Below are 10,329 nucleotides of genomic sequence, written 5' to 3' on the forward strand. Positions count from 1 at the left end.
CAGAACAAAAATTAACCCAGTGTCTACAATAATGGGATCATAATTTATTTAGAAATTGAAATAGACATATCTAGGAGCTTGACCTTGACTATATTTTAACAGTTGAGTACCTGATGGTTTATCACGAGGAGCAACAAATGACAAAGTTTTCATCAGTTTGATCTCTAGTAAGAATAGAAATGGAGTCCAGCATATTAGAGTAAGCAGACAGACAATTACACTGATAATAATGAAAGCTGGGGTTTTACATTTTTGTTTAATTTTTCTCCACTGTGAGAGATTACAAATTGGAATCAGCGATGCTGGATTGTAAATGATGATATAGGCATGAGCATACAGGTTATCGATAACGGAAGAGTTATCAGTGCAGAGTGTATGTAAGAACAGTGCCTTTGGCTTATGACTGAGCTCAGAGGCAACAGCTCTACCACACCCTGCTAAAAGTGCACTGGCTAAGTCAAGAAGACATATTCTGAGCTTGAAACAGTTTCTGCATATTGCACAACAAAGTAGGGAAATGATGGAGGGAAAAACAAAAACAAATATAAACATGTAGAGTAGACTCAAGAACCAGCCTAAAGGGAATCCATTTAGGTCAGTCTAAGAAAAGAGGTGGGGGAGGGTTAGTAGTAAGTCACACCTTCCTACTGACATAATGAATGAGGTAGGGAGGCTCATCTTTGCAGCTGGATTGTTAACTATGGAAGGAATGATGCCACAAGAAGAGAGATGTATTGACAAGCTATTGTAATGACAGCCTACAGGGACAGGAATTGTTAATTGATGCCAAAGCTTGTGGAATGAAGTACTGAGGTAGTTTCCATTCACTTAAATATTTATCAATTTCAAATGGCATGATTCTGATATCACAGTACAAAAATTTGACAATCAACAGCTTGGCCAGGCAATATGGGTTGTTTATTGTGACATAAACTCTAAAACTCATCTGTTAAAAGTACTAACTGCTCAACACTTCTGAATTTAACTATTTTAAAGACAGAATCATAGCTGGGAATAGAACTTAAGGCTTTGTATGTGCTAGGCAAATGTTCTACCACTGAATTACATCTCAGCCCAGAGTTGAAGTTAAAATTGGGTAATTAAGGTGACCCATGTATGAGTACTATTCTTACTAGAAAAATAATCTGGATACAGGCATACTGCCTTAGTTACCCTTCTACTGAACAAGACAACTTATGTTTTTAAAAACAGAATTTATTGAGGCTTACAGTATAGAGGCTGAGTCCATAACCATCATGGTGGGGTGTGTGGCAAACAGGTAATCAGGAATGGCACTGAAGCAGCAGCCGAGACTTTGTATCTCATTGACAAGCAAAGCAGAGGGAGCTAACTGGAAATGGCATGACCTTTTAAAACCTCAAAGCCCTTTCCCAGTGACACACCTCCTCCAATAAGGTTCCACCTCCTAATCCTTCCCAAACAGTTCTACCAAATATTTAAATACATTAGCCTATGGAGGGTTATTCTCACCTAATAAGCCCCGACACATATACAGAGAAAATTGAGACCAGGTGGTCATTTACACACCAAAGAGGCTTGGAAGAAACCAATCTATTTGTACTTTAATTAGAGTCGAAGTGCCCAGAATTGTGAAAACCTAGATTTATTTATTTAAGCCATTCAGGTCATAAAACTTGGTTCTGGCAGCCCCACTTGTTATCCCTTGAGGTGGTGACCAAATGCTGTCCCTGAAATGATATGTCAAGAAAAACACTGAGGGAGTATTCTCCTTTCGCCGGAAATGGCTGCTGTGAGTTTGAGGAACTGACAGGGCAGACAGAGAAGCTGAACACAAGGGAAGTTATGCAGGTGTTAACACCGTCAGGATAATGAAAGGCCAGGAAAGGTCTGGAGTTTCCCATCTATATTTCCTATTTAAAAACCCCTTATTTCCTTCACTCCTCAATTACAGAAAACAAATATTCAGGTAATTTCTCTTCCTTTACCTAATACATTGTTTTCTTTTTCTTCTGTTTTTTGACACAGAGGTTCATACTGCTTGGGTTGGCCTCAAACTTACTGTATGGATCAAGGATGACTTTGAACTTCTGATCCTCTTGCTTCTACCTCCAGAGTGTTGGGATTACAGGCACGCACCACTATGTGTAGTGTTTGGGATCAAACTCAGGACTTTGTGTGCTAGAAAAACACCATACCAACTGAGCTACAAACCACACCTCATATCAGTTCTTTTGTAACTGTGAAAACTAAGTTAATTGTTATATTATTTACACTATAATATATGATTCACCTTCATATCCAGTCTGAAATCCTGAAATATGAGATAAAAATTAAAAATTTTTTTTTTGCCTTTAGTAATTTAACCACTGATGACCCCAGTTCAATGATCGTTCCAATCAACAGCTGAACGGATGGTCCTGGTTAAACCAAATGAGTCACAGAACAAAACCAAAAGTCATGAATCTGGGCAAAGGACCAGTAGGAGTGAGGCAGAGGTGGGCAGGGATGGGAGAGAGAAATGAAAGGATGGAGACAACCATCAAAGTAAATCATACATGTGCATGAAATTGCCAAATAACAAAATCAATCCATTTTTAAGAAGACATATCTTCGCTCTCCTTTTCCAGCTGCAACCATGGAGGCTGTTCCAGAGAAGAAAAAGAATGTTGCTGTTGTGCCAGAAACCCTTAAGAAAAAGGGTACTTCTGTGCCAAAAACCCTCAAGAAAAAGGTTCCGGCTGTGCCAGAAACCCTTAAGAAAAAGCGAAGGAATTTCGCAGAGTTGAAGGTGAAGCGCCTGAGGAAGAAGTTTGCCCTGAAGACACTGCGGAAGGCAAGGAGGAAGCTCATCTATGAGAAGGCAAAGCATTGTCACAAGGAGTACAGGCAGTTGTACCGCACTGAGATCGGATGGCTAGGATGGCACGAAGGCTGGAAACTTCTAGGTTCCTGCAGAACCAAAATTGGCATTTGTCATCAGAATCCGGGGTATCAATGGAGTGAGCCCAAAGGTGCACAAGGTGTGTTGCAGCTTCTACGTCTTCGACAGATCTTCAACGGTACCTTTGTTAAGCTCAACAAGGCCTCAATTAACATGCTGAGGATTGTGGAACCATACATTGCGTGGGGGTACCCCAACCTGAAGTCAGTAAATGAGCTCATTTACAAGTGGGGCTATGGCAAAATTAATAAAAAGTGGATTGCCTTGACAGATAATTCCTTGATTGCTCGATCTCTTGGTAAATTTGGCATCATTTGCATGGAGGATCTAATTCATGAGATCTATACAGTTGGGAAACACTTCAAGGAAGCAAATAACTTCCTGTGGCCCTTCAAATTATCCTCCCCACGAGGTGGAATGAAGAAAAAGACAACTCACTTTGTAGAAGGTGGAGATGCTGGCAACAGGGAAGACCAGATAAACAGGCTTATCAGACGTATGAACTAAGGTGTTGCCCATGGATTTTTATAATCTGGTCAGTTAATAAACAGTCACAGGTTGAAAAAAAAAAAAAAAAGAAGAAGACATATCTTAGAAGAAATGAAAATTCCAAGGCTCCTTGGGTCTATGAAGTAAAATATTTTAGGATGAGAAGTAGAAATCTACAATAGGTCTTAGATTCTCACATGATCCCTATCCACACTAACAGGAACAAGTCACTTTTTTAAAAAATTGAATTCATATTTAATAATTGCAGGTATCGTGCGCCCCCTTTCCCCTCCCTGCCCAGGCAGCAGCAGGGGTGGTGCAGGGGCTGGAGCATATGCCCCCAGCAGCGAGGACAGCAATCCCCCAAGAGTGATTTCAGAAGGGACCCTAGAGACAGGTAGGAGTGTCCCTTCCCGCTCCGCACAAAGACACACCAAATTTCAAGACTACATATATATATGTATATAGGCTGCAGTCCACATGGCTGGCTGGCTGGGTCATCTACGTGTCCATGGCTCCAGTTCCCCCTGTCCCACCCATCTGTTGTGATCAGACTTCTGGTCCTCAGCCTCAGGAAGCCAACTGAAAAATGCTGTGACAGATTTAAGGGCCACACCCTCACCCTGCTGCTCAGCAGAGTCCTTGCCTCTCTCCTGGCTGTAGAAGGAAGCCATCTTCTTTCACTGCGTCTGTAGAAGGAAGCCATCTTCTTTCACCGCGTCTGTAGAAGGAAGCCATCTTCTTTCACCACGTCCTCGTCATATGGAGCATCAGAGAACATCCGGTGCAGGATGGCAGGCTGTTCTAAAGTCACTACTACAAGAGCCTAGAGAGCATAGAGTGCTTGTAGCTCCTGCTGTGCCTCACACAGGTACTTCTGTAGCAGTCTTCCACTCGGAGAGCAGTCTCAAAGATAATTGCAGAATAACGAACAGTTGTCATGAGGGCTCGAACTCATGTATTGGATGCTATCTGTGGCTCATTCAGGTTGGCCTCTCTCGGGGCAATCACATGCTCATTACTGCCTCAGTCCTTCAGAAGCCCCCCAGATGCCTATACCGCTCCTCAAAGGCAAGTGCCCTCTGGCCAGGAGCTTCAGAGTCTTCTCCCAAGGTATATTCTACCTTCCTTTCAGCCACAAATGAGCCAACATCTTGGCCTTCTGCTAGAAACTCCCTCCAGCTCAGCCCAGCCTCTCACCACAGCATCCCCACCTTGTTGGGACCCATGTTATTGCATAAGAGATCCAGGATCTCCAGCAACAAACAAGTCACTTCCATGTGGTTTCCATAATACCCAGGTTGGTATTATGATGATCGAGGAACTTTCTGGTAAAAAAATCGCATGCGTGCATGTACAGACACGCACACAAACACACACACTCTCTCAGACAAGCATGGCACTGTGTAGTCTCGACAGGTCAATGGAGAAGAGTTATGAGTTTGAAGCCAGCTTGGCTTCTATAGTAAATGTGAGGTCAGTCACAGCGACATAGTTACACACTGTCTCAAGTACAAAAGCAAAACAAAGCAAAACACATTAAATTATAAAATCCTCAACTTAAGTCAAATTATTTCTAATTGCTCAGAGTAATGACTTGAGAATATTTTAAGGGACTCTTGCATATTTGGTCATTTTCTGTTTTAATTACACTCAACAGGGAAATAAGTTGAGTTTAAAATTCTTGAAGTGCAAACTTTCCCTTCAAACTGTTGTGAACATTCTCTATTAGTCGTTGAAAATTAGTGTTTCAGGGACATCTGAGGGCAGTCTTTTTGTTATCTTTAGATGCAGGGTCTTACTATATAACCTGCATAGGAATTCTACCAGTTTGGCCTTCGATTCATAGAAATCCATCTGCATCTGTCTCCTGAGTGCTAAAATCAAAGGTCTGTGTCCCCATGAATTTTATTCTCTTAGAGTTCTAGCAAATTTTATACCTAGATGATTCTGTAACCTTGTATCTTTTGAATTTGAAATCATCCCAAGATGCACACTAATCTGCCTCTTCTCACAGTGACCAAATTATCCACCCCCCCCCAAAAAAAACAACTTGGGGAGAGGTGGGCTTGTAGTTTGAGAGGGTCCAGTCTACCTGAAAGACCTGTGGGTGGGAACAGGACAACCGGTGCTCTTTAGACTTGATGAAACAGGAAGTAGAGACCAAACTCAAACTAAACTGTGCTATTTAAAAAACAAAACAAAACAAAACAAAAACAAAACAAACAAACAAACAAACAAAAAAAAAAAAAAAAAAAAAAAAAAAAAAAAAAACGCCAAGGCCCATCCCTCGGAGCTACTTCCTCCATTGAGGCTCCATTTAGAGTTTCATGAGGAGAGCCACCAGTATGCCAGGAAACAAGTACACAAACACAGGACTAATGAATGGGTAGCTTCTCCCATCAAACCAAAACACGAACTGCTTTCCTGCACAGGATAATTTCCTTCCAGTGTATCTTCAGGTATTGGTCCATGCCAGACTCTTCTCAAGCCTTCTTGCCCTGACTTAAATACTCCTGTATCCCTTTCAAACAGGTCCTTGTCTCTTGTGCCTGGAAACCCCTTCCTCACTATTATATTTTGCCATGGTTTCATGAGATGTCAATTTATATTTACATTATTTAAAAGCAAAGTAAAGTGTGTGTAACATTTTGGGAATGATAGCTTTCTATCCTGTAATTCTCTTAAATCATAAGATGAATCATATACCTAAAAGCTTTTCAAAAGATGATGATGATAACAATGATGAAGATGAAGATGATGATATAAGTCCCTTTTCATATCTGTCATCCAGAATAAGAAATAGAGCTCAGTGCTTTAGAACCCTGCTTCATGCTTCCCATTTAAAATGGCTTTTAAAATGTTTTCATCTGGGGATTTGTATCTGAATATTTCGTTTTGAAAAATTAAGAAACAAACACAAAGAAAGAGCTACCATATTGGGGACTGTCCTTCTGATAAAGAATTGTCACATCTGGACTCTTTCTTCCACAATAGGTTATGGGCCATTTGGAAGTCCGTGTGTAAAGTCCTGAGGAACTCAGTGCTTAGGGATGTCTGCCAGGACTATAGAATGGAACATCCCACATGAAAAGAAATTTGGCCAGACGGAATGGGTTGCAGTTTATTTTCTCCTTCTTAGTTTACCATGCTTTGCAGAATATGTGTATGAGGTAGGATAAGTATCTTCAAAGATACATTTGTAGAACTCATAGGGAAAACTAAGAAAGCCAAGTCTTGTTCAAGATGAAGCAAGTGCAGATAAGAACCGAAAGCACTGTCTCTGGACTCTCATGTTAAGCAGCATACATCATAGCATCAAGGATCTCTGCAGTGATGGTACTGAGCATTACCTTGTTCTAGTTTGCTTTCTGTCCTGATAAACACCGTGACCAAGAGCAATGGAGAGGAAAGGGTTCGCTTCAGCTTACAGGTGACAGCCCACCATGAAGGGAAACCAGGGCAGGAGCTCAGTCAGGACCTTAGGGGCAAGAACAGAGGGCACAGAGAAGCACTGCTTACTGGCTTGCTCTCCATGGCTCACTCAGCTTTCTTACACAACTTAGGACCACCTACCTGGGAGTCGCACTACCCTCAGCAGGCCATATGGCCTCACATCAGTCATTAAAAAAATGCAGCACAGACTTGCCCACAGGCTGATCTGAGGTTCTCTCTTCCTGGGTGATAAGCTGACAAAAAAAAAAAAAAAAAAAAAAAACTAACCAGCACCTACCTGCATCTAAAGCTTGTGTTTCGGTGATGTGGAGAAGGTGCCAGGCATCACTGAATGACTTTTTAACTGGATGGGGGCGATATTCATTTCCCCTGCAGTAGTACTAAGCTATATGAGATAGTCAATACTACAATTAGAAAGTAGGCTCTGGTTAGGTGGTTTTGCCAGCTGTTGGTTAAAGGTGTTCCAAGAAGCTTTACGGAAGCTAGATTCAACTGTGATGTTCTGTAGGCATTACCAGCTGATGCCAGGTTCAGTTTATAGTGGCTTTAGGACTCTCCTAAGAGTCAACGAGCAAGCTGCACATGGCGGCTCACACTTGTAATGCCAGTACTTAAAAGCAGAGGCAGGAGTTTATGAGTTTCTGGCCAGCCTGGACTACACAGTCCAACCCTGTTCTTAAAACAGTTAAGCAACCTGTATTTCTCTTTATAGATGGCCAGAGGCCCTAAGGGAAGAGTCTTTCCACCTGGAGGGTGAAGTCTAGCTGCTCTGTTCTGGGAACTGACCTGGGTAAGCACCTAGCAGGGGTTGGAGGGACCCTTTAGTTCCCCTCGGTGAGAATAAGCACCAAAACACCTGCCAGGTCGGCAAGGACCTGGGACTCCTGCTTCTTTTTAAACCACTTTCTCCCCAGTCTTTCTTAGCTCTCCTTGGCATTCCTCTGCCCTCCTAGGCATACCTTAAAACCCTGGAAACTCCTCTGAAGATTTTGCTATGTGACACAGCTGGGCTGGGTTTTCCCAGTGCTAGCTTGTGATTCTGTTTGCTTGGTTCTGCTAAACATATTACTGACCTATTTTTACCCGACACCCCATCCCAGGTTCCTAAATATGGTTGTGTTCTCCTGTCCTTCTGTCTAGTCTTTGTGGAATTGGCTTTTAAAGCATAATGTCTTTTTAAGAGGGAGGAAAGGAAGATGCATAAACGTAATCCACCATTTTAAGGTGAAAATTCAGACCCTAAGCTTCTTTTGTAAGGTCTTGTTCTGCCAGGAAGCTCTCTGTTTTTAGCAAAATTAATCCTGTCCTTTGAAGATATTTAATGTAACACAAAACGTATTTGACCCTATTTTGTTTATGAATGCCTCTTACCCAACAAAACAAGAAGGGCAACATATAAGGAAAATATTTGATTCCAATCCTGAGCAACAGCATCCATCACGACATACAATAAAAATAAATAAATAAATTTGCTATCTAATGTAAGAATATAGAATAAGTAATAAACCTTTGAAAACATTTTAACATTTTCATATACCTTTTCTCCTGGGCAAACCTACTGACAATAATCTTTGGGAGGGGCTTAGGCAAGATTTAACCTAGAGCTCCTTGCATGCTAAGCAAATCTCTGTGTGCTTACTGGTTTTCAGTTGCTATCTCCTCAAACTGAACCTGAAAGCCTGTTAGTACTTTCAGTGAGGAAAACTGATTACTAAACTTCAAGTTTGGGGTCGACTGCCCTCTGCTGGCACCTCAAAAAAAAAAAAGAACTTTCTGACCAGCCTTACCTGAGATCTGGTAGTGTTAAACTTCAGTGCAATTTCTTTTTCTTTTTCTAAAATTTTTTGTTGATTCTTTGTAAATTTCACATCATGCGCCCCAACCCTCCTCATCTCCCCATCTATTCGTCTTGCTGTGGAAGCTGTAGTGTGTCTGTGTGTCACAGAACGTGTGTCCACGGGTCTTTATTTGCAAATGGTCATTGCAAGGAACCATTGGTCTGGTACCAGCGAGGCCTCTGGTTTCAGCTACACTATCAATACTGGATCTTCACTGGGACTCCTCTCCTGTCCTGTGGTCATGGAGACCCTAAAGCTTTGGATCTGCAGGACTGGCCCCTTCATGTACTCCAGCAGTTCATAAATGGGGTAGATGTTGGGGTGGCCAACTCATAACCCTAGACCTGGGCCTGGGAGGTAGCTGAGTTGGTGAGCCTGGCAGATCTTCCACATCCCACCACCAGGGTGGGCTCCCCAGCACTGCCCCAGCCAGCTCACCCAATACTGCAGCCAGCAAGGGGCAGGGCCAGCTCTCCAGATTGCCTGGCCTTGGGGCCAGATCCCCTGTGCCTTCTGGGATAGCCACCAGGGCTAGCTGTACTGTGCTTGTTGTCCAGGTGTGACGTGAGTCCTGCTCTCCTGGGTGCTACAGCCAGTAAGAGGCAGGGATAGCTCTCCCATTTCATGATCTCAGAGCCACTTCTCCCCTAACTGCCACAGGTGCAAGGCAGGGACATGGATGGACACACACACACACACACACACACACACACACACACACACACACACACCATTAATAGACTACACAAACAGTCCACTACCACCCCCAGACAATGTCTTACAATGAAGCCCTGGATGACCTGGAACTCACTATGTAAACCAGCCCAGGCCCTGAACTCACAGGGGTCTGTCCGTCTGTCTCTGCCTCCTACACGCTGAGATTTAAAGATGTGAACCACTTTAATTTTCTTAAAAGTGAGCGTGCATGTAAATTGCAATAGGAGTAAGCCTATGCATTTCCAAAATAACTTGATGTCTCTTATCAACAGTTTATTTTGGAAGACTTTTTAGGTCTAATGCATTGTAGTCAGCTGTGGCGCTAGACGGTCCCAGCTGTGGCAGCAGGAGAATAATGCAGTGAGGAAGTGCAGAGAAGAATTCTGCTGTTCTACTTGCTTTCCCCAGTTTACTCCCCAGTGAGCTCAGCCTCATGGGCTGCTGCTGCTTCCATTCTTTAAACTGATGAGCTTCAGTTATTTGTGTGTGTGTACACCCACCCACACAACACACACACACACACACACACACACACACACACACACACACACAGAGGGGAGGGGGAGAAGAGAGAATTGATTAGAGTGGTTTACTGATATGGTCCAATTAGTCCAACAAAAATAGCCACTTGGCTTTATTAATTCTCTCTGGCTATTCCTTCTCCATCTCTTTGGTCTAGTCCTCCTTTTCCATGTCATCAGTAAAAGCAAGAGACTTTTCAGTGCTGATCACAAGGCCTCTCTTTACTCCTGTAATTATATCCCAGTACAGACCTCACCATTCTCTCTCCTTAGTTAACCATTCACTTGCCAACGACTCTAAAGTGTCTGCTTCTTAATAAGAGAAACCGAGTCATGTCACTCAAGGTCTGCTAGGAAAACCTCAACCCAATATATCCTGACAAAA

General features: G+C 42.6%; 1 pseudogene across 1 annotated transcript; it reads left to right on the forward strand.

The window, feature by feature from the left end:
* The first annotated feature begins 2,614 nt into the window (after window positions 1-2,614).
* Window positions 2,615-3,474, forward strand: LOC308429967 (large ribosomal subunit protein uL30-like; annotated as a pseudogene). The gene has a single exon. The product of its transcript is annotated as a large ribosomal subunit protein uL30-like (transcript).
* The last annotated feature ends 6,855 nt before the right edge of the window (window positions 3,475-10,329 follow it).

Source organism: Micromys minutus (genome assembly GCF_963924665.1).
Source record: "Micromys minutus genome assembly, chromosome: 14".
In the NCBI taxonomy this organism is placed as follows: Eukaryota; Metazoa; Chordata; class Mammalia; order Rodentia; family Muridae; genus Micromys; species Micromys minutus.